The 25525-nt window shown below is 43.6% G+C and overlaps 1 protein-coding gene across 3 annotated transcripts in view; it reads right to left on the minus strand.

The window, feature by feature from the left end:
* The window catches only part of MYLK (myosin light chain kinase), a 279518-nt gene that overhangs the window by 214531 nt on the left and 39462 nt on the right, over window positions 1–25525 (minus strand). The window contains exon 1 of one of the 3 annotated variants that reach the window (XM_059888922.1): window positions 7128–7270. The exons of 1 other annotated variant lie outside the window; for it this stretch is intronic. The gene's annotated coding sequence lies outside the window, so the exon portion shown is untranslated. Of the gene's footprint in view, window positions 1–7127; window positions 7271–25525 lie in introns of those variants that run through there. One more of the 3 variants, XM_059888894.1, reaches the window with a different exon arrangement.

Below are 25525 nucleotides of genomic sequence, written 5' to 3' on the forward strand. Positions count from 1 at the left end.
AGCCCCTGACCAATCCAGGTTTCTCCAATGATGGGCACAGGCCAGAACTCAACCACAAATGGTCACAATGAGTTGGGGGAAGTGGAACTAGGGGATAAACATACAAGTTCAGGGACTTTCCTAAAGTATGGACATTCCACAGACAGATAATTTCCGGTGCCACAGAGAGCTTTGGAATTTAAGTCTAAAGGAGGGTGGGACGGGGGTAAAAACAGAGCACTAGCCACAACACGCAGCAGGACAAAGGCCCATGCTTACAGAAGCTGCTCTTAGCTCTGTGACTGAAATGCAATGCTGTAAAATTTAATATCAGCGGTACAGATAAAATAATGTCAGCAGACTGGATAATTAAGGCTTTTGGACTCATTTCTTTGTTCTCTTGCTTTCTGGAGGGAGATTGATAGAAAAAGGAGATGGGTCCAGTAAACCAAGAATTCCTCAGAGTTTTAAGTATATTTTTAGTTCCTCCTGACATCGGGGAGAGTAGAGACATTATTTCAGGATCAGAGATCAGATCCCGATCATGCTCTTTACACTGGGCTAAACATCACTCTCTAAAACCCTTTGATGAGAATTAATTACTGCAAAGATATGCACAGGCTAATTGAGACCACATTTACAGTGTCTGCAGCTTCTGATGGAAGACGTTTCTGGCTGAGTGGAGCAGATGCCATTAAACCAGTTGCCTGTTTTTCACCGTCTTCCCAAATTCCCTCCTGGACCTGCATCTGGACCAGACCTGCCCCACTCAGGACTGGGGCTGCCCAAGACCAGGGGTGTGATCACGGGTCCTGAGCTGGGTCCTAATAGAGCAGTGCTGGACCCAACTCACTGATCCCACTTGGTTTTTCAAGTGTGGGCTTCTTGACAAGTAAAGAGTAAATCACAGAACCACACAGTTAAGAGACCAGGGAGATCTTCTAAGTCAACCTCCCATCCAGTAGAAGAACCCTATTCTGTCCCAAACTGGGCAATGGTGGGACTGATACGTTTGCAGACAAATACCAGGACCTGGCCGAGCCATGAGGCTGGTGATTATAGGAATGCAACCAAACCCATTAGGGATGGAGGGTGAGTCCCTTCATAAGAATGCCGGGAGCTACAGGACCAAGGATGCAGCTGGGACTAGCTCCTTCTGCCCCTTTAGGGCAGGTTGGGGTTCCCCAAAGTTAGGACTCCCCCACCCGACTCAAGCAGGAACCTTTCCTGGGCATGTCTGACAGGGGAAAATTCTCAGAGAGGGGACAGGACAGGGTGGCAGGGCAGACAGTTCTGGTTACTGTGTACAGTCGGATCTGCTGAGCCATGATATGGCTTCCCCTAACCGAACCCAATTCTGTTCCCTGGAGTCAGATAAACTCTACCTTTGTACAAGACACACCTACAAATATTTGAAGACAATAATTTATCCCTTATCCTTCTACAGACAAAATACACTCGGCTCTTTCAACTCTCCCTAATTGCCATTGTTTCCAAACCCTCCCACATCCTCTGGGCTCATGTTAGTTTCACTAGGACCCCCTTGGTGTGACCCTGCAGACCAAAGAAAGAAAACAAGAGCACAGTGAATAAACCACAGATTTGAATCTCCATGCCATTATTCCCCATGCCTCAATTTCCTTCACAGCTTCCTCTGCAGCACTTGATAAACTTAGTTATGAGAAATGCATAAGTCAGTTCATGGAGAACTTGTAACTGTGCCTGGCAAGGCAGGTGATAAACAGCTAATAAAGTCTCAGCTATTTCTTAGCACCATGCTTAGCTTCTAAGAAGTATGCAAGGACTTCACTGGTGGTCTACTGGTTAAGACTCTGCACCAATGCAGGGGGCCCAGGTTTGATCCCTGGTCGGGGAACTAGATCCCACATGCCCCAACTAAGAGTTTGCATGCCGCAGCTAAAAATCCCACATGCCGCAATGAATATCTAAGATACCAGTAAGATTCAGCACAACTAAGATATAAGATTTGATGCAACTAAGATCCGGTGCAACCAAAAAAAATTTTTTTAATGTCTGCAATGTATATATAAATCCTGCAGATGACTGAAGCAAGTCAGAGAAAAACAAATATCATATATTAATGCATATTAAATATCCTAATTAATCCATATTAATATAGAATCTAGAAAAATGGTACTGATGGACCTATTTACAGGGCAGGAATACAGACTCAGACATAGAGGACAGATTTATGGACACAGCGGGGGCAGGAGAGGATGGGATGGATTAAGACAGTAGCATTGAAATGTATGCATGGCTATATGTAGTACAGATAGCTAATGGGAAGTTGTATAACACAAGGAGCTCAACCTGGTGCTCCATGACAACCTAGGGGGGTGGGATGGGGTGGGAGGTGGGGGATGCAGAGGTTCAAGAGGGAGGGAACATATGTATACCTCTGGCTGATTCCTGTTGCTATCTGGCAGAAACCAACACAACACTGTAAAGCAACTATCCTCCAATTTAAAATATATAAATTAGAAAAAAAAAATCCTGCAGCTGATACTCCATTACTTGCCAGCTTTCTTACTCATAAAACAACAGTACCACCTCTGAGCTTTGATGAGGTAAGGCATGAGAGGGTTCCTGGTCAGCACCTGTGCATAAGCAGCAGCGCATACACTCTGGCTTCCTTCCCCTGGGTACAGATGCAGCATCTAAGAGTCCGTCTCCGTGGGCATCTCACATTCTGCATATCCTGCAGGCACAGGAACTGACTACCTTTGCTCCAGACTTTTTTTTCAAGAATATTTGTATCATAAATAACCCTGGAAGAGAGAATGTCTTCCTTTGGAGCAAAGCACAGACAGGCTTTGTTGTTCAGTCGCCAAGTCCTGTAGAACTCTGCAGACCAACTGTTACTGTGCATTATAAAAGATTTGAGTTCCCTAAGCTCAGAATTTCTCTCCATTGTGTGTTCAGGTGTCAGCCTATGGAGACTGAAGCTCAAAGAGCCAGTGAGAGGAATTGCTGGTACTTCAGTCACTGGCATTGTTGCGAATCATAAAGTGCTGTCCCTAACTCACAGAGCTCGCCTTTAGCCAGTGTTCATGAAACCTCGGCAGCTAATTCACTCACTAGCTTGCCAGTTGGTGAAATCTCAGACCCTCCACGATTATTGACTACAACCTAGAGAAGAGACAATGACAAAATGTCTCCCCCGCTGACCCTGCAGTAAAGATCTTAACTGTCATCAACCCTATCACAGTCTGTCCATACTTAGTCTGATTTTGAAAAGAACTCTAAGTGAAGAATTTTTATTTCCTTATTTATTCATTTTGATTTTCATCTTCCTGATTTTAATCAAAAGTTCCATTCACTGAGGTCCTTCTAAAGCTTCTTTCCAACTTGAAGGTCCCCTTTTCAAGCGCCCCTATCTGAAATGCAGGCCAAGGTCTCTTCTGCTCCACTCACTTCTCCCACCAGCGCAGGCAGACCCTCCTTCTAAACCTAGATTCTCATCCATAGCACCAGACACCAGTTTGAACTGTATAAAATTCCTGACAAGCTTCTGCCTTCCTTCAATTTGTGATCAAGAGCACAGCAAGTCCTACCATCATCCTAGGAGGCTCTCCAATCTCCCTTCCCCCTTTACTGAGAGCACTGGGTGGGCCTCTCATGCTAACTCCCCTCTGCCTCTAAAAGGTGGGGATGTGTACCCATGGGATGTGACACAGCTGAAGGTCAGCAGGACGCCAAGTGGTGTGGTTAGAAAGAAGAGATAAGAACACCCACGGGCTGCTGGGAAATCTGGCTTAAAACTGGCAACACTGTAAACCCCCAAGCAGATAAGTGACCGGGAATTTTCATCATTTTCTCTCTTGGATATTTTCTTGCATCTTATATGCACCCTCCCTCTCTGCCACAAAACTGGTTATATCTCGGTCTCAGCATCTGGCATTAAATTATACCATGATTCTTTTCAAAAATAAAAAAACAAGGAAGCCAATAAATCTCTTGAACTACAGTGCTTTTCTCTTATTCATCTTTTTTAATTTGGGGAGCTTTATTTTTAGATTTTACTGTCTGAAGATTTCTTACAATATTTTTAAGCATGTGACTGGGTATCCCAAGACCTCAACATCTGGTCATAAGTTACTTGCAGAACTCTGACATAGTTTTCTTTATTTTGAAAAAGTAATTAATCTGTGATGGCTTAATGGACACCAAATGAATAAAAGCAGCTTTTATCTTAACAGCGTTTCAGCAGTCAGCATGGGCTTTATCAGGCCCCGTGATCAGGGATCACCCAGAAAAGTTTAGTACTTATTAATATGTTCCCAGGATAACTCCATGGAATGGGTCCTTGGTTTGTAGGCTTGTTACCACATTAAACTCTCACCCCACACCCAGAGTCTCCCTTGTGTTGTGGAGGGCTCTCAGCTTCTGGTCCTGCCTCCTCAGTGTGGCCTCCCATTTCTTCAAAGCTTTCACAGTGCCCCAACCAGAAACTGCTTCTAAGCTCTCCTGTGATCCCACAGGTCCTCTGTTTCTACTATGTCTGTGTAAGAAACAGACAGGATCCAAATCTTATCCCAGATCCCAGAGAGATGAGAAAACTCAGCTCTCTCCCTACACAGATTATCTCCCAGTGCGCCCAGCCCTTAGGGGTTTTGAGGCTGTTTCACAACAGACACTGTCCTCAGTCAGAGATGGTCAGATCTTCACATCTGGTTACCCCCACAGGTACAGATCAATGGAACCCAGTCAATGGAATATTACTCAGCCATATGAAAGAATGAAATAGGGACTTCCTGGTGGTCCAGTGGCTAAGACTCTGGGCTCCCAGTGCAGGGGGCCTTGGTCTGATCCCTGGTCAGGGAACTAGGTGCTACATGCCACAGCTAAAACAAGATCCTGCACGTTGCAACAAAGACTGAAGATCCTGTGTGCTGTGACTAAGACCTTGGCACAGCCAAAGAAATAAATATTTAAAAATTTAAAAAAGAAAGCATGAAATCATGTCATTTCCAGAACATGGATGGATCTAGACAAAGTGAAGAGAGTTGGATGGAGAAAGACAAATACCATATGACATCACTTACATGTAGAATGTAAAAAATGATACAAATGAACTTTCTGAAACAAACTCATATAAACTTAGGGTTACAAAAGAGGAAGGGGGGATAACTTAGGAGCTTGTGATTAACAGATATATACTATTATATACAAAATAAACAACAAGGTCCTACTGTATAGAACAGGGAACTAGAGTCAATATCTTGTAATAACCTATAATGGAAAAGAATCACAAAAAGAATACACATACATACATAATGTATATGTAAATGCATGACTGAATCACTTTCCTCTACATCTGTAACTAACAGAGCTTTGTAAATCAACCACACCTCAATTTTTTACAAAAGATTACTCCCCCTTTTAAGAAGTCTATCAGGAAATGTTTGCTAAAGGTCAGTGCATCATCTGTGAGGGGCCCCGTGGCTCAGACTTTAAGGGACCCCGGAGGAGAGCACCAAGTTCTGGGTGCTCTGCACTGATCAGGTTCACAGCTGTATTTGCGAGGCCCCTCCTCGTCAGGGAGGGAAAAGAGTACTGGATGGTTTCTGCAGTCCCTTCCACACTAGGTGTGGGTCTTCTACCGAAGTTTGTCCTCTTTTCGTCATTGCGAACTTCCCTGTCTGGAGCAGAAAGCTGGTAACTGCACGGAAAAGGCTTCGTGCACGGCCCGCTCCTCAGCCCCAGTAGCTCTACCTTCAGCCCTATTTTAGCTGAGGCAAGCCTGCCTTTAAATAAAGGGACTTGCATTAATTTCTCCCACCTTTGATCTTCTGCTTCTGCGACTTCACAAAGTCATGGCTTTAAGGCTTTCCCTGCCAAGAGAGCCATGCTCAGACATACAGAGTATTCTCTTTGATCCAGTCCCCCTGAATCCTAAAAGAATGCCTCCCATCTCACCTGCAGGTTCTGTATTTTCCTTCAGGCAGTGATAGGAGCTTTTTTTTTTTTTTAATCAGCCAATTTAGAGTCCAACCTCACGTCATTTTTTTTTAATTCCTTTAAAGTTTTGAGATTTGTTTTATTAACAAAAGACCAGCACCTACATACTTCTTTTTTTTGTCTTTCCAAGTATTCTAAGAGGCTATTCTCTCACTTCAGTGATGGGTCCATAGGTCAAAGGAGCTTTAGAATCATGGGGGTGGGGGAAACAATCAGTTCTATAAAATCACAGGCCACGCTTCCTTTCACTAATTCCTCTTTTCCCTCCTCTTCCTTCTCACACTCTTTGCTTCACCATAATTGGTTAAAGGCTCCGTCAGCCTCCTTTGCACGGAGAGCAAATGGATGGTCCCAGGCCGACACTGGCCGAGGACCCCTGAAGTACTTCCAAGCCTGACGCTCAGCATGGTGACAGTGGAAAACCCATCTCCCTCACTGGCTGCAGAAAGCAAAGAACCCATCCACCCCTCATCACACATGGGAAATCCGCAAAGATCACCGACATGTTTGAAATACTATTGAGAAATATATTTGGGGATGTTATTTGAATTATTCACCATTGTACAGCTGTCCAAAGAAGGCACCATTTAAACACTCACTGTTACCCTTGCCCAGGACTTCTCACTGAGCAGACTGGAGATGGCCACGCCTGTGCAGCGCGGCCACGGGTGCTCTCGGTCAGGACCTAGAATAGCTGGGCCCACATTAACGCAGAATTCCACCTGTGCTCCAACCCCAACAAGCGCAGCCTGCCAAGGAACCACAGAGTCAAAGGGGAAACCAAAACCGAATGGGGAGCTCAACACAGCAGGCTCCTGGAGCAGTAGAGGAGGAAGTCTGGGGCAGTTTGGAAGCCTGAAGAGCAGAGTAGAGGCCAGGGCACCCAGGGCATTTAATCAATCTTGATTCCTAGCTGGCTCCATTGATGGCTCCCACCAACCTGACCGGTTCTAGAATTCCGACCAGCCAAGCCATGGTCAGAAGATAGCGCTAAAGCACCCTGACTTCCCCCTCACTGCCACCTGCCTGGGCCCCTGGCCAGGTGTCATCTCACCTTGAGGGCAGTGGTCCCTCCTGGCTGCCCAGGAAGGCACACAGTTCCCCTCTCCGCAGCTCCTCAGGGTGGGCTGAGGGGGAGTAGTCAACAGCATAAACTGCACACTCACCAACAGGCGGCTCTGCTGTTTGCTGTGGCAACTGGGCCAGGAGGACAAGGGAAGAAGTCCTGGAGGGCTGCCTTGCTGGGGAAACCTCAGCCAGGATGCTCCTGAAGAGTTCTGAACTCTAGCAGGGGCAGCCGATTTAGCAGCCCCCTGGGCAGTGCCTGGCAGAAAGGAGCACAGGAAAAGCCGAGTCAGGGACAGACACACCAAAGGGAGAGGGAGCGGCCAGCCGGGAGGAGCCCATCAGCGGAGTGGCTGGTGGAAACATCCCAAGGACAACAATAGTTGCTTTTATGACTGTGTGTGGGGGTTATGGGTTTAGAGTTCAGGAACAATAGTTACGAGGAGAACCAGAACGAGGTGCTTTCTTCCTCCACAGAGGACCGATGCTGGAACGCCAGGGAGGATGGAGCTCGGTGAGGCTTTAGGGTCTGCGAGAGGCCATGGCAGGCGTGGGGAGGAAGGCCACCTGGGACGCCTCTCGGGAGGCTGTTGGGGCCTCTGGAGGGACATGACCAGGGGAAGAGTTACTGACAGCACAGGGAGAAAGTACCCACAACTGGGAGAAGACTGTCCTCTGGAATGAGTGAGTCCCCACCCCGACAGCCCCCGGACCCAGTCCACATCCACGCCACAGGCAGGCAGCCCTCATGGCCCACCCCTCAGCCTGACCCAGGCTCCTGAAACTTACTCCTTCTCCCCACTTTAGAAACCTGTTTCCCACCAGCAGCAAACCTCATATATTCCTTAAGAGAGAAACAAATACCTAGAACATGCAGTAAATCCACTGTATCACAGGAACAAATGACTGACCTCTGAGCCCTTCATGTGCTGCCCTTCCAGAAGGTGCATCAGTAAAGCTGTGCAGGTCGCTGCATTAGTGTCCGACTGTGTACAACCCTATGGACTGTAGCCTGCCAGGCTCCTCTGTTCATGGGATTATCCAGGCAAGAATACTGGAGAGGGTTGCCATTTCCAACTCCAGGGGATCTTCCTGACCGAGGGATCAAACCTGCGTCTATTAAGTCTGCCTCATTGGCAGACATGTTCTTTACCCCTAGTGCCACCTAGGAAGCCCTATTAGTTGGAATCTTTGTAAACTGCCCTGGTGGCTCAGATGGTAAAGCGTCTGCCTACAATGCAGGAGATCTGGGTTTGATTCCTGGGTTGGGAAGATCCTCTGGAGAAGGAAATGGCAACCCACTCCAGTACTCTTGCCTAGAAAATCCCATGGATGGAGGGGCGTGGTAGGCTATAGTCCATGGGGTCGCAAAGAGTCGGACATGACTGAGCAACTTCACTTTGCTCACTTGTAAACTCAAAGGAAATTAAATAGTCAAGGTGGGAATTTAAGCAGAGAAAGTACTTTCAGGTGGAAAGGTCCTTATACATCCCTTCATCACACAGGACATCTAGAGGGTGAACATTCAGTCTAGGGTGGTGCCCCACCCTCGACTTTGGGTGTACTTTGAAGTGGAAATGGGAGCGACTGGGCCCTCCAAGGAGGGGTAGAATGCCCACCCTGTTACAGTCCTGTGGCTAGACCTTCTTTCCCACCTGCACAGGCAGCTTCAGCAGAAAGCTGATGCCAAGAGTGCTGGCCCCATCTGAACCCACTTTCCTGATAATCTGTGTGGCCCTCAGGACCAGGTAGGAGCTGAAGCAGGACAGCATTTCTGTAAGTAATAGTTTCTGAGTCTCTAATGGCCTAAGCCAGTAAGTCCCAGCAGAACTTCCCTCAACCAAGCAAGCTGGGTCCATCTGCTGCCCCTCTCCTCAAGGATTCTCCACCCTTGGTAAAGGGCTCAGGCACCTGCCACTTGACCTTGACTCCACCTCCAGCCAGAGCACACTTGACACCTCATCCTCACCAGCCACTCCTCCACTGGCTGCCAGCAGGAGGCACCTCCTCCCCTGCTCCTCCTCCTCCTGTGCCTCAGACCACATCATCCTACCCTGTGCACAGAGGAGCCCATTCTATGCTAATTCTTCTGTCCAGCAGATTAGGCTACTCCTAGCTATAATCCTTTCACAACTCAACCTTACCAAGGATTGTTTCTGAAAGGACCCAGAGTCATTCACAAGAAAATATAAAATTAAACTGAATATTTAAAAAGTGAAACTGTGTAAAAGCTGATAATACAAGTAAAATGGTTTCCTAAGTGGATTATGCAAAATTGTCAAGCATTACATCTATCCCTGAGTTTCATGACACTCACAGTAAAAAAGGGAAATAGAATGGGTCACATAATTCTCCATGCTGTGAGGATGCAAAGGCATGTCATAGAGAAACTGGACCTTCCAGGGCTAATCTCTGCAGAGAACGGACAATTCTACCCATAGACTTGTTAAAAATGTTCATTTATTTGGCAAGGAGCCTGAAAGGCTACAGTCCATAGGGTTGCACAAAGTTGGACGTGACTGAAATGAATTCACACACATGCACGCTGGGTCTTAGTTGCAGCATGTGGGATCTTTAGCTGTGGCATGTGGGATCTAGTTCCTTGACTAGGGATCGAACCTGGGCCTCCTGTTGAAGGCTCGGACGGAGTTTTAGCCACTGGACTACCAGGGAAGTTCCCTACCCATAGGCTTTTCAGAAAAAATACTCACTATTTGGCCCCTTTTAAATATCAACACTTACGAAAGCAAGGAAATATTAAAACATGACTTGAGATTTTTGCAGGGAGCTAAAGCAACATGGTTTGGGCAAGGGTCTAGAAGCTTAATACAAGACAGAGTAGTTCTCCAAACTTATGGTTGCCCAGCGCAGGGAGCAGGGAGTAGAGAAGGAATAGTTAGGGAGTTTGCAATGGACACATACATAAGGACCTACTGTTTAGCACATATAACTTTGCTCAAAGTTATGTGGCAGTCTGGATGGGAGGGGAGTTTGGAGGACAATGGATACATGTATAAGTATGGCTGGGTCATTTGAATCTATTACAGCATTGTTAATTGGCTATCAGATCAGATCAGATCAGATTAGTCGCTCAGTCGTGTCTTACTCTTTTCGACCCCATGAATCGCAGCACGCCAGGCCTCCCTATCCATCACCAACTCCCGGAGTTCACTCAGATTCACGTCCATCGAGTCAGTGATGCCATCCAGCTATCTCATCCTCTGTCATCCCCTTCTCCTCCTGCCCCCAATCCCTCCCAGCATCACAGTCTTTTCCAATGAGTCAACTCTTCACATGAGGTGGCCAAAGTACTGGAGTTTCAGCTTTAGCATCATTCCTTCCAAAGAAATCCCAGGGCTGATCTTCAGAATGGACTGGTTGGATCTCCTTGCAGTCCAAGGGACTCTCAAGAGTCTTCTCCAACACCACAGTTCAAATTGGCTATACCCCAATACAAAATAAAAAGTTAAAAAAGAAATAAAGTGTCAGTGACATTGTTATTGCTGTTGTTCAGGCACCCAATTGTGTCTGACTCTTTGCAACCCCATGGACTGCAGCACTCCAGGCCTCTCTGTCGCTCTGCATTATCTCTGTGTGCAAGCAATACAGCAATGACGAATTTAAAAAAAAGACACAGAGGTTCTCAGGGCACCTCACCATGTATTCTTCAGGGAAGAAGAAGGTTTGAGGTGGAGGAGCACTAGGAAATGTGGTGGGATTATTAACTGCTATAATGACGGGGTTGGGGGGGCAGGCAAGGATGCTAATATCCTACATTAAACAGAATACTCATGATAAAGAATTGTCTCATCTAAAATGCTAATTGTGCCCCGTTGAGAAACACTGGAAGAGGAATCAGTAATTAGCACGACTCTTCTGATGCCTTAAATACCAGTGAAATCTTCAGAGAGCTGACAGCAAAGATTACAAGAATGTCCGCTCTGGGACTACAGATGAAGGGGCATGCAGGCTTCTGATGTGTCAATCTTGCTGGTAGTGACACGAAGACCATCCTGTGAGGGGGTTGGAGCCAGATGAATATTGTTAACTGGGGAGACAGCAGGAAGATGGGGAGCTATAAGGATGCCTGTGGAAAGGGACAAACCTCTCCTGCTTTTCATTTTTTCATACTGGTAAGCGAGGATACAACTGGGACACCAAAACTGCACATCAACACATCACAGGAGAATCTAGTCGAGAGCACTAATTGGGTAGTGTGGTACCCAACTAGCATCACCTGGGAACTTGTTGACAATTCTACCTACTGAAGACAAGAAACTCTGAAAGTGGGTCCAGCCAGGTGTGTTTTAATAAACCCTCCAGGTGAGTCTGAATCAGGCTCAAGTTTGAGAACCACCAATCTAGAAGGTTAAGGGCTAACCATGGCAGTTGGTCGGAGAAGGCAATGGCACCCCACTCCAGTACTTTTGCCTGGAGAATCCCATGGACGGAGAAGTCTGGTAGGCTGCAGTCCATGGGGTCGCTAGAGTCGGACACAACTGAGCGACTTCACTTTCACTTTTCACTTTCATGCATTGGAGAAGGAAATGGCAACCCACTCCAGGGTTCTTGCCTGGAGAATCCCAGGGACAGGGAAGCCTGGTGGGCTGCCGTCTATGGGATCGAACAGAGTCGGACATGAGTGAAGCGACTTAGCAGCGGTAGCAGTAGCATGGCAACTGGTCACCAGAGATATTTTAGAAATGCTGTCTCACCTCTGTGCAGAGTCTCTATTAGACTCTGAGAGGGAGGGGGATGTTGCAACATATCTGTTGCAGGCCAATTATCCAAGGTGGAGGGTCTGAGAAGGAAGACCTAAGTGATGAGAAATGAGACTAAAGAGTGAATTACCAAGGGTCAATTTAAGTCTCAAGTCAGATTAATCATCCTAGAAGTATTTTTTTTTAAATTGAAGAATAGTTGATTGAAATATTATATTAGTTTTAGGTATACAGCATAGTTATTTAGTATTTTTATAGATTATACTCCATGTAAAGGTATTATAAAAATAATGGTTATAATTCCCTGTGCTGTACAATATATTCCTGTTGCTTGTCTATTTTATACATAGCAGTCCATGGGGTCGCTAGGAGTCAGACACGACTGAGCGACTTCACTTTCACTTTTCCCTTTCATGCATTGGAGAAGGAAATGGCAACCCACTCCAGTGTTCTTGCCTGGAGAATCCTAGGGATAGGGGAGCCTGGTAGGCTGCCGTCTGTGGGGTCGCACAGAGTCGGACATGACTGAAGCGACTTAGCAGCAGCAGTCTACATCTCTTAAAGCCATACCTCTGTCTTGCCCCTCCCTCTTCCCTCTCCACATTGGTATCTACTAGGTTGTTTTCTTTACTGGTAAGTCTGTTTTTGTTTTGCTATACGTATTTTATTCATTTTTTATATTTTACATATAAGTGATGACATACAGTATTTGTCTTTTTCTGACTTATTTCACTTGCATAATACTCTCTAGGTCCATCCATGTCATTGCAAAGGGCAGAATTTAATTATTTTATGGCAGAGTAATATTCCACTGCATACATCTTTCACACCTTCTTTATCCATTCATCTGTTGATGGACACTTGAGTTTCTTCCATATCTTAGCTATTGTAAATAGTGCTGCTATGAATACTGGGGTGCCCGTGTCTTTTCAAAGTATACTTTTCCAGATATATACCCAGGAGTGGAATTGCTGGATCACATGATAGTTCTATTTTTAGTTTTTTGAGGAACTTCTGTACTGTTTTCCATAGTGGCTGCACCAATTTACATTCTCACCAACAAGGTGTGAGGGTTTCCTTTTCTCTATATCTTCAGTAACATTTGTTATTTATAGGCTTTTTGATGATAGCCAACTCAACATGTGTGAGGTGGTATTTCATTGCTGTTTTTACTTGTATTTCTCTTATAAATAGCAATGTTGAGCATCTTTTCATGTGCCTGTTAGCCATCAATATGTCTTCTTTGGAAAATTGTCTATTCAAGTCTTCTGCCCATTTCTTGTTTGGATTTTTTTTTAAATATTAAGTTGTATGAGATGTTTGTATATTTTAGAAGTTAACCCCTTGATGATTGCATTATTTGCAAATATTTTCTCCATTCAGTAGATTGTCTGTCTTGTTGATGGTTTCCTTTGCTATGCAAAAGCTTTTAAATTTAATTAGGTCCCATTTGTTTATTTTTGCTTTTATTTCTTTTGCATTAGGAGCTAGATTTCCCCCGAAAATACAGCCACAATTTATGTCAGAGTATTCTGTCTACATTCTCCTCTCCTTTATGTTTTCATGTCTTATATTTAGTTCTTTAATTCATTTTGAGTTTATTTTTGTATATGGTGGGAGGAAATGCTCTAATCTCATTCTTTTACATGTAGCTGTTCAGTTTACCCAGCACCACTTACTGAAGAGACTATCTTTTCTCCACTGTGCATTCTTGCCTCCTGTGTTTTAGATAAATTGACCACAGGCTTGTGGGTTTATTTCTGGGTAGAAGAATTTTGCTTTTAATCAAACTTGTACTTCTCTTTGAATAGCCAATACATTTATATGATTCAAAATGCAAAAGATTCAAAGGGTATGCAATAAAAGGTCTTTCGCCCTCCCCTGTTCCTAGGTACTCAGCTCCAACTTCCTTCCCTCAGATCCAGCCGTGACGTCATTGTCTCTTAGGGACATGTATAAAAATATGTACATATACGCTTTTCCCCCACTTTCTTTCTTAAAAACAAATGATAGCATATTACACAATCTGTTTTGTATCTTGATTTTTTCACTTAATATATTTTGGGGATTATTCCATATTAAACACATCAAGAACCACCTAGAAGACTTCCAAGTGTCTAAGAACATATAACACCTCAGGGACATGTGTGCCTTCCCTAAAGAGAAGGAGCATCTGTTAGGCCATTATATGATTCCTGTGAATTTCACAGTGAACCCCCTACAGAGAAATTGTACTAAAATTCTCCATTTGGAGAACTCTACTAGGGCTGTATTTATAAGTTGTTTTATAAAGGAGGAGGCAATATGGAAACTCTGAGGTCATTAAAGTGGATGAGTAACACCACCATATAAGACCAGCAGCCGGTGGGTCACACACCCTGTGATACACAGTAGACGGGAGCTCAAATACTAGGGAGAACTCAAAGCCACGAGAGCTCTCGGAAGCTTTTGCTGCAAGACTAACAGCCGTAAGTCACATTTTATCCACAGGAACTAGCAAAACACATGAAAGGATAAAGACAGGGACTAGCTAAGAGCACTTAGGAGAGTCAGCTTTCAACACTTAGAATCAGATACACAACACAGGATAAAATAATATATGTAATCTCTATCCATCTGCTAGTTTCAGTTACAGTAACATTTCCTTCAAAATTACTTTTTGTTCTGTCTGTCCTTCAGCACCATCAGTAAGATGTCTTATCCCTCCCTGATTCCTGCCAGATTCATATCAATGTAGACTTTGAACCTAAAGCATGAAGATTTCTGTTTTTTAATTTATTATTTTTTCAGTTCAGTTCAATTCAGTTCAGTCGCTCAGTCACATTCGACTCTTTACGACCCCATGAATCGCAGCACGCCAGGCCTCCCTGTTCACCACCAACTCCCAGAGTTCACTCAAACCCATGTCCATCGAGTCAGTGATGCCATCCAGCCATCTCATCCTCTGTCGTCCCCTTCTCCTGCCCCCAATCCCTCCCAGCATCACAGTCCTTTCCAATGAGTCAACTTTTTGCATGAGGTGGCCAAAGTACTGGAGTTTCAGCTTTAGCATCAGTGCTTCCAATGAATACCCACTGGAATATAATTGCTTTACAATGTTGTGCCAGTTTCTGCTGTACAACAAAGTGAATCAGCGACATGTATACATATATCCCCTCCCTCTTGAAACTTCCTCTCATCCCCCATCCCACCCCTCTAGGTCATCAATAATAGCTTTATTGAGATATAATTCACATACTATATCATTAATCCATTTGAAGTAACAATTCAATGTTTGCTTGTTTTTTTTAGTACAGTCACTGATTTGTACAGCCATCAACTCAATGCATTTAGAACATTTTTATCACCCAAAAAGAAACCCTGTACCTATCGACAGTCACTACCCATAGCCTCTCAAATTCCCCCAGCTCTAGGCAGCACCAATCTACTATCTGTTTCTGTGGATGAAAGATAAGGAGCTTCAACAGTCTCATCCGCAGACTCAACACAACAGAGGAAACAAAATTAGTGATCTTGAAGATAGGCTACCAGAAATGACACAAATTGAAACACAAAGACATAAAGAGGGTGGGAAGAATAGAGCACCTAAGAGTTATGAAATAGTATCAAACTGGTCTGCCATACAACTGGGTTCAATGCCTGGGTTGGGAAGATCGTCTGGAGAAGGGAACAGCTACCCACTCCAGTATTATGGCCTGGATAATTCCATGGACTGTATAGTCCCTGGGGTTGCAGAGTCAGACACTACTGAGCAACTTTCACTTTCACTTTCATGTGTAATTGGAATCCCAGAAAGAGAAGAAATAGATACTGATATGAAAGAAATATCTGAAGAAATAATGCCTAAAAATTTTACAAAAATAATGAAATATACAGATCCAAAAGGTTCAAAGAATTCCAAGCAGTACAAATACCAAACAAAAACAATCAAACACATCCAGATATAACATATTCCAACTGCTGAAAATAAAAGATAAAGAGAAAATCCTAAAGGCAGTTGGGGAAAAGGAGAAACATACTATTTACACAGGATGAGAATTAAGTTTTCAAGTACACTTCTCATCTGAAACAATGCAAATCAATAAACAACAAAATGACAACTTAGGAGTACTGAAAGAAAAAACTTTTAACCCAGAATTCTGCACCCATTAAACTCTCTCTCAAAAGTAAAGGAAAAATAAAAACTTTTAAAAATAAATGAAAACCTGAGAGAATTCATTATAAACAGGCTTGTCCTTCAAGAACTTTAAGTTCTTCAAACAGAAGGAATATACTAAAAAGAAGTTGGATCTAAATAAACTAAGATCTCTAAGTAAATATAAAAGACTTAAAAAAAAAACTAAGTTCTTCTAAAAGATAATTGTTTAAAGTTAAAACAATAGTAATATACTATAGATATATAGGATACATAAAAGAAAAACATATGACAATAATATAAAAGTTGAGAGGGAAGAACTTGGAGTATAGTGTTTTAAGACTTTTATACAATAAGTGGTATATTATTTGAAGGTAGACTGTGATTAAAGATGTATATTGTACAGGGCAGACTAAAAAAATTTTTTAGGAAGTATAATCATTAAGTTAATGAAGATAAAAATAAATAATTACAAAGAAAAGATAGAACAAATGAAACAACTGCAAGGCAGATTTTAATCCAACTATATCAATAATTCCTGGAGAAGGAAATGGCAACCCACTCCAGTATTCTTGCCTAGAGAATCCCAAGGACAGAGGGCCCTGACAGGTTGCAGTCAATGGGGTCTCAAAGAGTCGGACATGACTGAGTGATGAACACACATATAAATAATTATGTTAAATGCTGCTGCTGCTGCTAAGTCGCTTCAGTCGTGTCCGACTCTGTGCGACCCCATAGACAGCAACCCACCAGGCTCCGCCGTCCCTGGGATTCTCCAGGCAAGAACCCTGGAGTGGGCTGCCATTTCCTTCTCCAATGCATGAAAGTGAAAAGTGAAAGTGAAGTCGCTCAGTCGTACCCGACTCTTAGCGACCCCATGGACTGCAGCCTACCAGGCTCCTCCATCCATGGGATTTTCCAGGCAAGAGTACTGGAGTGGGGTGCCATTGCCTTCTCGGAATTATGTTAAATACCAATAGCCTAATCATACCAATCAAAGATTATCAGATTGGATAAAAAAGCAGGAGTCAATCATATGGTGTCTACAAAAAGCCCACTTTAACTATAAAGACAGGGATAGGTTAAAAACAAAAGGGAAAAATATTAAAAATGCAGTTCAATTCAGTTGCTCAGTCGTGTTTGACTCTTTGCCACCCTGTGGACTGCAGCATGCCAGGCTTCCCTGTCCATCACCAACTCCCAGAGCTTCAAGCACCAATCAAAGGAAAACTAAAATGGTTATATTAATACCACACAAGTAGATTTCAGAACAAGGAATATTAGTAGTGATAAAGAGAGTGATTTCATGATGAAAAGGTTAATTCACTAACTATAACACTCCTAAGTGTGTATGCATCCAACAACAGAGACCCAAAGTACATTATTCAAAAACCCTTAGAACTGAAAGGAGAACTAAGTAAATCTCTAACTGTATTTGGATACTTCAACACTCCTCTCTCAGTAACTGATTAAAAGAAAAAAAGTATACAGAAAGTAAGTAAAGATGTAGTAGAATAGAACACCACTATCAACCTACATGACTAAATTGATACTACACCTAAAAAGACAGAATACACATTCTTTTCAAGTACACAGGAAGTATTTACCAGGAGAAGCCATATTCTAGGCCACCAAGCAGAACTGAATCAATTTAAAAGAAATGAAATTATATAGAAATGTTCTGTGAGCATAATGAAATTAAATTAGAAGTTAATAACAAGAAGATATCTGAAAAAGCCCTCAAATATTTGGAGACTAAACACCACACTTCTAAATGACCCATAGATCAAAGAGGAAGTCACAAGGATATTTGAAAACACTTCAAATTGAATGATGTGAAAGCACAATACATCATATTTGAGGAGATACAGCTTAAGTAGCTAAAGTTTAGGAGGAAATTTATAGCATCAAATGCTAATATCAGAATAAAAGAAAAGCCTCAAATCTATACATGTGTATGTGTATATATGGGCTTCCCTGGTAGCTCAGCGGTAAAGAATCCTACATCTGCCAATGTAGGAGACATGGGTTCGGTCCCTGGGTCGGGAACATTCTGGAGAAGGAAATGGCAACCCACTCCAGTATTCTTGCCTGGAGAAACCCATGGACAGAGAAGCCTGGCGGCTACAGTCCATGGGGTTGCAAAGAGTTGGATATGACTTAGCAACTAAACAACACATGTGTGTATGTGTACATATATATACACACACACATATATATATATACACTTACATAAATATAGAAATACATCATTATCATGTGAGGTTTATCCTAGAAATGTAGGGTTAGTTCAACATTTGAAAATCAATCAGTATAATTTATTAATCAACTGACTAGATGAAAAAAACTAGGTGATCATTTCATTAGATGCAACAACAAAAAAAGCACCTGACAAAATTCAAATTCCATGTATGGCTCTGAGCAGCAGCTTTAGTCCGAATGCAAAACACCAGATGGGTTCCAGAAGTCCTCTTATAAGAAAGGTATCAGCTGACATTAGAAGACTGAGTATGACGGGACAGCTACTTAGCAGAGTCTTCAAATACACAATGAAATTATGTTCACAATATAGTTGTTTCAGATAGAGCTGGTTACATACAGGCAGACTTATAATGAAAAAAGAAGAGCTTCACTATTACTGGACCTGTGGGCAAAGCCCCATTTGAAGTGGGGTTATGGTGTTGGGATACTGTAGTGGGAGTGGAACGTGGCTCACCAGGGAGGGACTTGGGACCAGAATGAGTGACGGAATCGAGACTCCTCTATTGCCAGTTTAACAGCTCAAGTCTCAGTGAGCCATCCAAGGGTCAAAGCAGACCTGACTCTCAAGGGTCAAAGCAGACCTGAGTCTAGAAACCAAATTATCAAAGTACAGCTGCAAAAGCCCAGATGAATGTCAAGGGCTTTTGAGAGTCACCCCCGGCTGGGAAGTGCTAACTGGGAGGTCATTTTGCAGTGGTGATGGCCCCTGGGGCCCTGTGCCCAGGGAGGGCTCCCACACTCCCAGGGAACATCCAGGCAACCTCCACACGGCTGTTCCCTCACGTTTGCTCTGCGGGAGAGAGCTCCCGAGCCTAGGCCTGTCTGCACTGTGCTCGGCTCCTGCGGGCAGAACACCCTGGGTGCCCACCTGGAGCCCGGGCCTAGGGACCCCAACTGGCATTTTTCGCCTGGAGAGCCCTAATGCGGGGTGGCCCAGCAACTGCTTGCAAAGGCCTCCCGTGGCTGTTTGCTTCCTTCTGCCAGAGCTAGCTTTGCTCCCCGCTCCGGCACTGGGCACGCCAAGGGCAGGCCTCCCACCCCTCGCCAGGGGCCCATGGGAGGTGCCAGGTGCCCTCGGCCAGGTGACCCCAGCATGGCGTCCAGCCCCCTCAGATGCACTCCTTACGCGTCCTTACTCCCCTGCAGCCTCCTTCCCCATGGGCAGGACCACGCTGACCTAAGAATGTGTTTGCAAGGCTTGCAGAGGGCAGACAGACACCCAGCCCTGACTCGGGAATTGAAGCCCTGGGAGCAGGCCTGGAGGTCTGGCGTCTGAGAAGCCACACACGGGCTGACGGGCTGAGAGTCATCCCCAGCTGGGAAGCGCTGCCTGGGAGGTCATTTTGCAGTGGCAATGGCCACTTCAAGTGTACTTGAAGCCAAGAAGATTAGAAGAAACAATCGTCTCTCTTAATACATGCTTGCAAACTGGGGTACAATTTAAAGAAGCTAGATATGTAAGTGACAACACCTCATATGTTAGCATGGTTATAAGGCTCTGTTACCCTTCCCTGTGAGGCAGGATGAAAAAGCTGGGCCTTCTGAGTTATGGGACAGGACAAGGAAGAACGTATACACGGCCTGCCGCAAATAGACCCGTGTTCTAGCAGGCACAGGGCCATGGTGATTGGCTTCACAGGGAACTCAGACCAGTTCCAGAATATCAGGGTAACAGTATACCCAAGAAAGAAAAGGGCCTAAAAAAGAAAGATGCCTCCGGCTTCTTTTGGGGGACTATACAATATGATGGTTTGATATATGTACACATTGTGAAAATATAACCACAAACAATTAACGCATCTGTCACCTCACATAGTTACCGCACATGTTTGTCTGTGGTGAGAACATTTAAGATCTATTTAAATTAGCTAATTTCAAATACATAGTACAGTATTATTATTTTTTAATATTTATTTGGCCAAGCCAGGTGTTAGTTGCAGCACTTGGGATCTTTAACTGTGGCATGTGAACGCTTATTTGTGGCAGGTGGGGTCTAGTTCCCTGACCAGGTATCAAACTTGGGCCCCGTGCATTGGGAGCATGGAGTCTTAGTCACTGGAGCCCCAGGGAAGTCCGTATAATACAATATTATTAACTACAGTCACTGTACCTTAGCTAGAGTCAGGTTACACATCAGGTCTCCAGAATTTATTCACCTTATAACTGAAAGTTTGCACCCTTTGACCAACATCTCCCCATTTTCCCACACAGTCCCCCTCCCCACCATCCACTGGCAACCAAGATTCTCTGGTTCTGTGAGTTTGACTTTTTTAGATTCCACATATAATTAAGGTCATACAGTACAGGTTTCCCCCACTTTTTCAAAGTAGAGCATTTCTATGAAACCTTTAGTAAGCATAAAGCAAAAAAAGCAATTACCTTAAGAACACATCTTGCTAACAGATGCACAAAAATAAATTGAGATAAAGCACAGATGTTCACAGACAAAGTTCAAAGCAGCCTGATGCTGAGATGCTGAGTGCAGTTCCCAGGGTTGGAGCTTATTTCCACTTTCACTGCTCAGGGTGTGTGCTGACTCTTGGACAGTTCACTGAAAAACGAACATGGGCTATTTTCACTTTTTATAGAAGCAAAAATTCTCTTAGGATTTCTTGCGGTTAGCAAAAACAGGTACTAATGTAGTTCTTTCATGGAGAGAAGTGGTGTAAAGGAAACTTTCAAAAACTGGGGAATACCTCTACAAGTCTCTCTTTGCCTAGCTTATTTCACCTAGCATAATGTCCTCCAATTTCATCTATATTGTCACAAATGGAAGGATTTCCTTCTTTTTAATGGCTAAATACTATTCCACTCTATGTGTGACCGATTTGCTTTATCCATTTATCCATCAACCAACACTTAGGTTGTTTCACAATCTTGGCTTGACTTATTGTGAATAATGCTGCAGTGAACAAGAGAATGCAGGTATCTCTTTCAGATACTGAGTTCATTTCCTTTAGATAAATACCCAGAAGTAGGATTGCTGGGTCATACAGTAGTTCTATTTTTAACTTTTTGAGGAAATTCCATATTGTTTTCCATAATGGCTAAACCAATTTATATTCCCACCAACAAGTGTACAAGAGTTCCCTCTTCTCCATACCCTCACCAGCATTTATTACTTCTTGTCTTTTTTGGTTGGAGAAGACTCTTGAGAGTCCCTTGGACTGTAAGAAGATCAAATCAGTCAATCCTAACGGAAATCAATTCTGAATATTCATTGGAAGGACTGATGCTGGAGCTGATGTTCCAATACTTTGGCCACTTGATGCAAAGAAATGACTCATTAGAAAAGATCCTGATGCCGGGAAAGATGGAAGACAGGAGGAGAAGGGGATGATGGAGGATGAGATGGTTGGATGGTGTCACTGACTCGATGGATATGAGTTTGAGCAAGTTCCAGGAGTTGGTGATAGACAGGGAAGCTTGGTGTGCTGCCATCCATGGGGTCGCAAAGAGTTGGACATAAACATGACTGAGTGACTGAACTGGTCTTTTTGGTAACAACCATCGTAACAAGTTTGAGGTGATATTTCAATGTGGTTTTGAAGGAGATCCAACCAGTCCATTCTGAAGGAGATCAGCCCTGGGATTTTTTTGGAAGGAATGATGCTAAAGTTGAAACTCCAGTACTTTGGCCACCTCATGCGAAGAGCTGAGATGGCTGGATGGCATCACTGACTCGATGGATGTGAGTCTGAGTGAACTTCGGGAGTTGGTGATGGACAGGGAGGCCTGGCATGCTGCAATTCATGGGGTCACAAAGAGTTGGACACGACTGAGCGACTGACCCAAACTGAATGGCTAGTGATGTTGAGCACCTTTTCAAATATCTCTTGGCCACTTAGATGTCATTTTTAGAAAAATGTCTATTCAAGTCCCTTGCTCATTTTTTGAATTACTTGATGTCCTTGTGGGGGCAGTTTGCTATTGAGCTAGATATACATACGTTCTTTATATGCTTTAGTTATTAATCCCCTTTAGATATATGATTTGCAAATATTTTCTCTCATTTTATAGGTTGCCTTTTCATTTCATTGCATATGGACAAGCAAAATTTTCCCAATACCGTTTGTTGAAAAGACTCTTCTTTCTCCATTGTGTATTCTTGGACCCTTGTCAAAGATTAGTTGATCATCTACATATGGGTTTATTTCAGGGCTCTCTATTCTGTTCCATTGATACATGTCTGTTTTTATGCCAACACCATACTGTTTTGGAAGGGCTGATGCTGAAGCTGAAACTCCAATACTTTGGCCACCTGATGTGAAGCGCTGACTCATTGGAAAAGACCCTGATGCTGGGAAAGATTGATGGCAGGAGGAGAAGGGGATGACAGAGGATGCCTGGATGGCATCACTGACTCAATGGACATGAGTCTGAGCAAACTCTTGGAGACGGTGAAGGATAGGAAAGCCTGGCGTGCTGCACTCCACGGGGTCACAAAGAGTCAGACACGACTGACTGAACAATAACAATGCTGTTTTGATTACTATAGCTTTCTAATATAGTTTGAAATCAAGAATTGCAATGCCTTCAGCTTTGTTCTTCTTTCTCAAGAGTGCTTTGGCTATTTAGAGTTTTTGGTGGTTCCATACACATTTTAGGATTGTTTGTTCTACTGATATTTCTGTGAAAAATGTCATTGGAATTTTGATAGGAACTGCATTGAATTTGTAGATCATCTTGGGTGCTATGGATGATTTAATAATATTAATTCTTCCAATCCATGAATACAGGCTATCTTTCCATTTACTTGTGTCTTTAATTTCTTTCATCGGTGTCTTATAGCATTCAGAGTATAGATCTTTCACCTCCCTGGTTAAATTTATTCATATGTATTTATTTATTTACTCTTCCTGATGCTATTATAAGTGGGATTGTTTCCTTAATTTCTTTTTGAGATAGTTCATTGTTGATGCCTCCAGATTCTGACACAGGTTTTAAAGAAGACTAGTTCCTTCTGCAGCCCTTTTCCAAAGGCCACATCAATTCAGAGAGAAAAATCAAAACAAAAGCCCCAGAGCTAGAGACAGGAAGGAAGGGAAGCTATTCAAACTCCTTGTCCCTCTCCTCCATAGCACACAATAGTTGAGTCCTCTACTAGAGAAGCAGAGCTCCAAAAGAATCCCTCTGACCTGGTGTTTTCTGGTTTCAAAGCCTCTGTTTGATCACTGTCACTATGGAGACAAGTCTGGGATGCTCTGCTCTAAGTGAGGAAGCTTATCCCTTCAAATATGCTTCTTGAGTGAGCAACAAAGGAATGCACTGAACCTCAACTAATCTCATATTCTCCTGGGAGACCTCTCTCAAGAGGCACTTTCCCCCCTCTTGTCCTCACAAACCTCCCAGGTTTAACACTGTTCACCCAATAACCACATTTACATAGAGATTTACAGTTGACTTTGACCCACATCACCTTAATCAAGCCTGAAGGGTCCTCTTAAGTCACATGAGCCTCTTCTACAGTAACTAAACAAGGCCTTTGGTTTTAGGGAGCCCTTCCCCAGAAGGCTAGCAGACATGGGCCCTGCAGCTGGGATGGGACCCAGGAAGGAGGGGTAGGAGGGCAGGAAGTTTATCCGCATGACTTTTTCTTTTCCAGAGGGAAGAATCTGCAGAGGCTTGTAACCCTGGCATGCCTGATGCCCACTCCCTCAAAGCTCTTCTCAGTCTGTTCCAGGCTGTTCTGACTTGGCTCATATTCTACATCATTCCCAGCCCCAGCTGTTCTAAGAGTGGCTGTCAGCTCTGGGGAATTTATCCTCCCTGACCTCAGACGGGTCTTCCTTAATTATGAGTTCTTAGAGTCAGCCTTGGCTTCCTATAACATAGACATAAAAAGAAAATTCTCCTTTATTTTCCTTTATTTTCTCTCCTCTATGACATCATTTTCCTTCACTTCTAGTCACCACATGTGTATGGGTTTGCCCCTCACCAAGCAACTGTCTGCAACACCAGCTGAGTGTCCTACAATTTAACTCAATTCTGACATTCTCTACCTGGAAAGAACATCAGATTCCACAGACTGCACCCACTTCATATGGCAACTGCACGTCTGGGTAGTCACCTGTACTTCTGAGCAATTGGCTCTAAGTCAGAGGTTCCCACACCTGCTCCTTAAGTTTGATCATTAGCTAGGAAAGCTCAGAGAACTCAATAAAACTAATCTAAACTATTAGATTAGTAGTTTATTACATTGGCTATTAAAGAACATGAATAAACAGTCGGATGAAGAGATACATAGGGTGAGGTCCTGAAGAGTCCCAAGCATAGGAGCTTCTGTCTCATGGAGTCTGGAGTATACCACCTTCCTAGCACATAGATGAATCAAAGTAGGAGCTCTTCAAACACCATCCTTTTGGGTTTTTATGGAGGCTTCCTATCATAGGCATGATTGATCACATCATTGGCCATTGGTGATTAAGTCATTCTCTAGCCCTTTTCCCCTCCCCAGAGGTCAGGAAGTAGAACTGAAAGTTCCAACTCTAATCACCTGGCTGGTTCTGCTGGCAACTAGTCCTCTTCCAGTGGTCTTCTAGGGGCTTTCCAAAAATCACTTCATGAATATATGCTCTGTGGTCAAAAGAGGCTCGTTATGAATAGCAAAAAACACCCATTTCATCTTTATGCTCTAGAGCTATTTAAGGAGTTAGGAACAAAAGATGTGCATATAGCTCTTAGCACTTAAGAAATTACAACGGTTTTAAGAGCTAATTCCAGAAAACATGACAAATTTACTACATCAGAGTATCACAATAGTGCTGTACTGTGCTTAGTCACTCAGTCGTGTCTGACTCTTTGGGACCACATGGATTGTAGCCCACCAGGCTCCTTTGTCCATGGGGATTCTCCCGGCAAAAATACTGGAGTGGGTTGCCATGCCCTCCTCCAGGGGATCTTCCCAACCCAGGGATCAAAGCCAGGTCTTCTGCACTGCAGGCATATTCTTCACCGTCTGAGCCACCAGGGAAGCCCATAGCTCTTAATAGTTTTATAACACTGGGGAAGTTAATTTAACCCTTTTTTAACATTTTATTTTTAATTGGGGGATAATTGCAATATTGCTGGTTTCTACCTTTCTAAGCCTGTTGCTGCCTCTGTAAGATGGGAACAAATACGTCTATCCAGTGGGTCTGATGATAAGGACTGAGGCCCAGATGCCTTCTACACACTTAGTTCCTTCCCAGCCTAGCTCACTCTCCCCTCAGGGCGTAGGCAGACTCCAACCTCTTAGGAAGGCTCATAACACAAAGGTAAAATGATGTATCAACCTCTCGTTGACTTCTCTAGCTTCTGTTTTGTGGTCACCTAAATCATTTCTGGTTGATGTGTAATTCTTTCCCTTCAGTTTTCAAAACAAACAAATAAGGGAACCTGT

The sequence above is a fragment of the Bos taurus genome, chromosome 1 (assembly GCF_002263795.3).
Source record: "Bos taurus isolate L1 Dominette 01449 registration number 42190680 breed Hereford chromosome 1, ARS-UCD2.0, whole genome shotgun sequence".
In the NCBI taxonomy this organism is placed as follows: Eukaryota; Metazoa; Chordata; class Mammalia; order Artiodactyla; family Bovidae; genus Bos; species Bos taurus.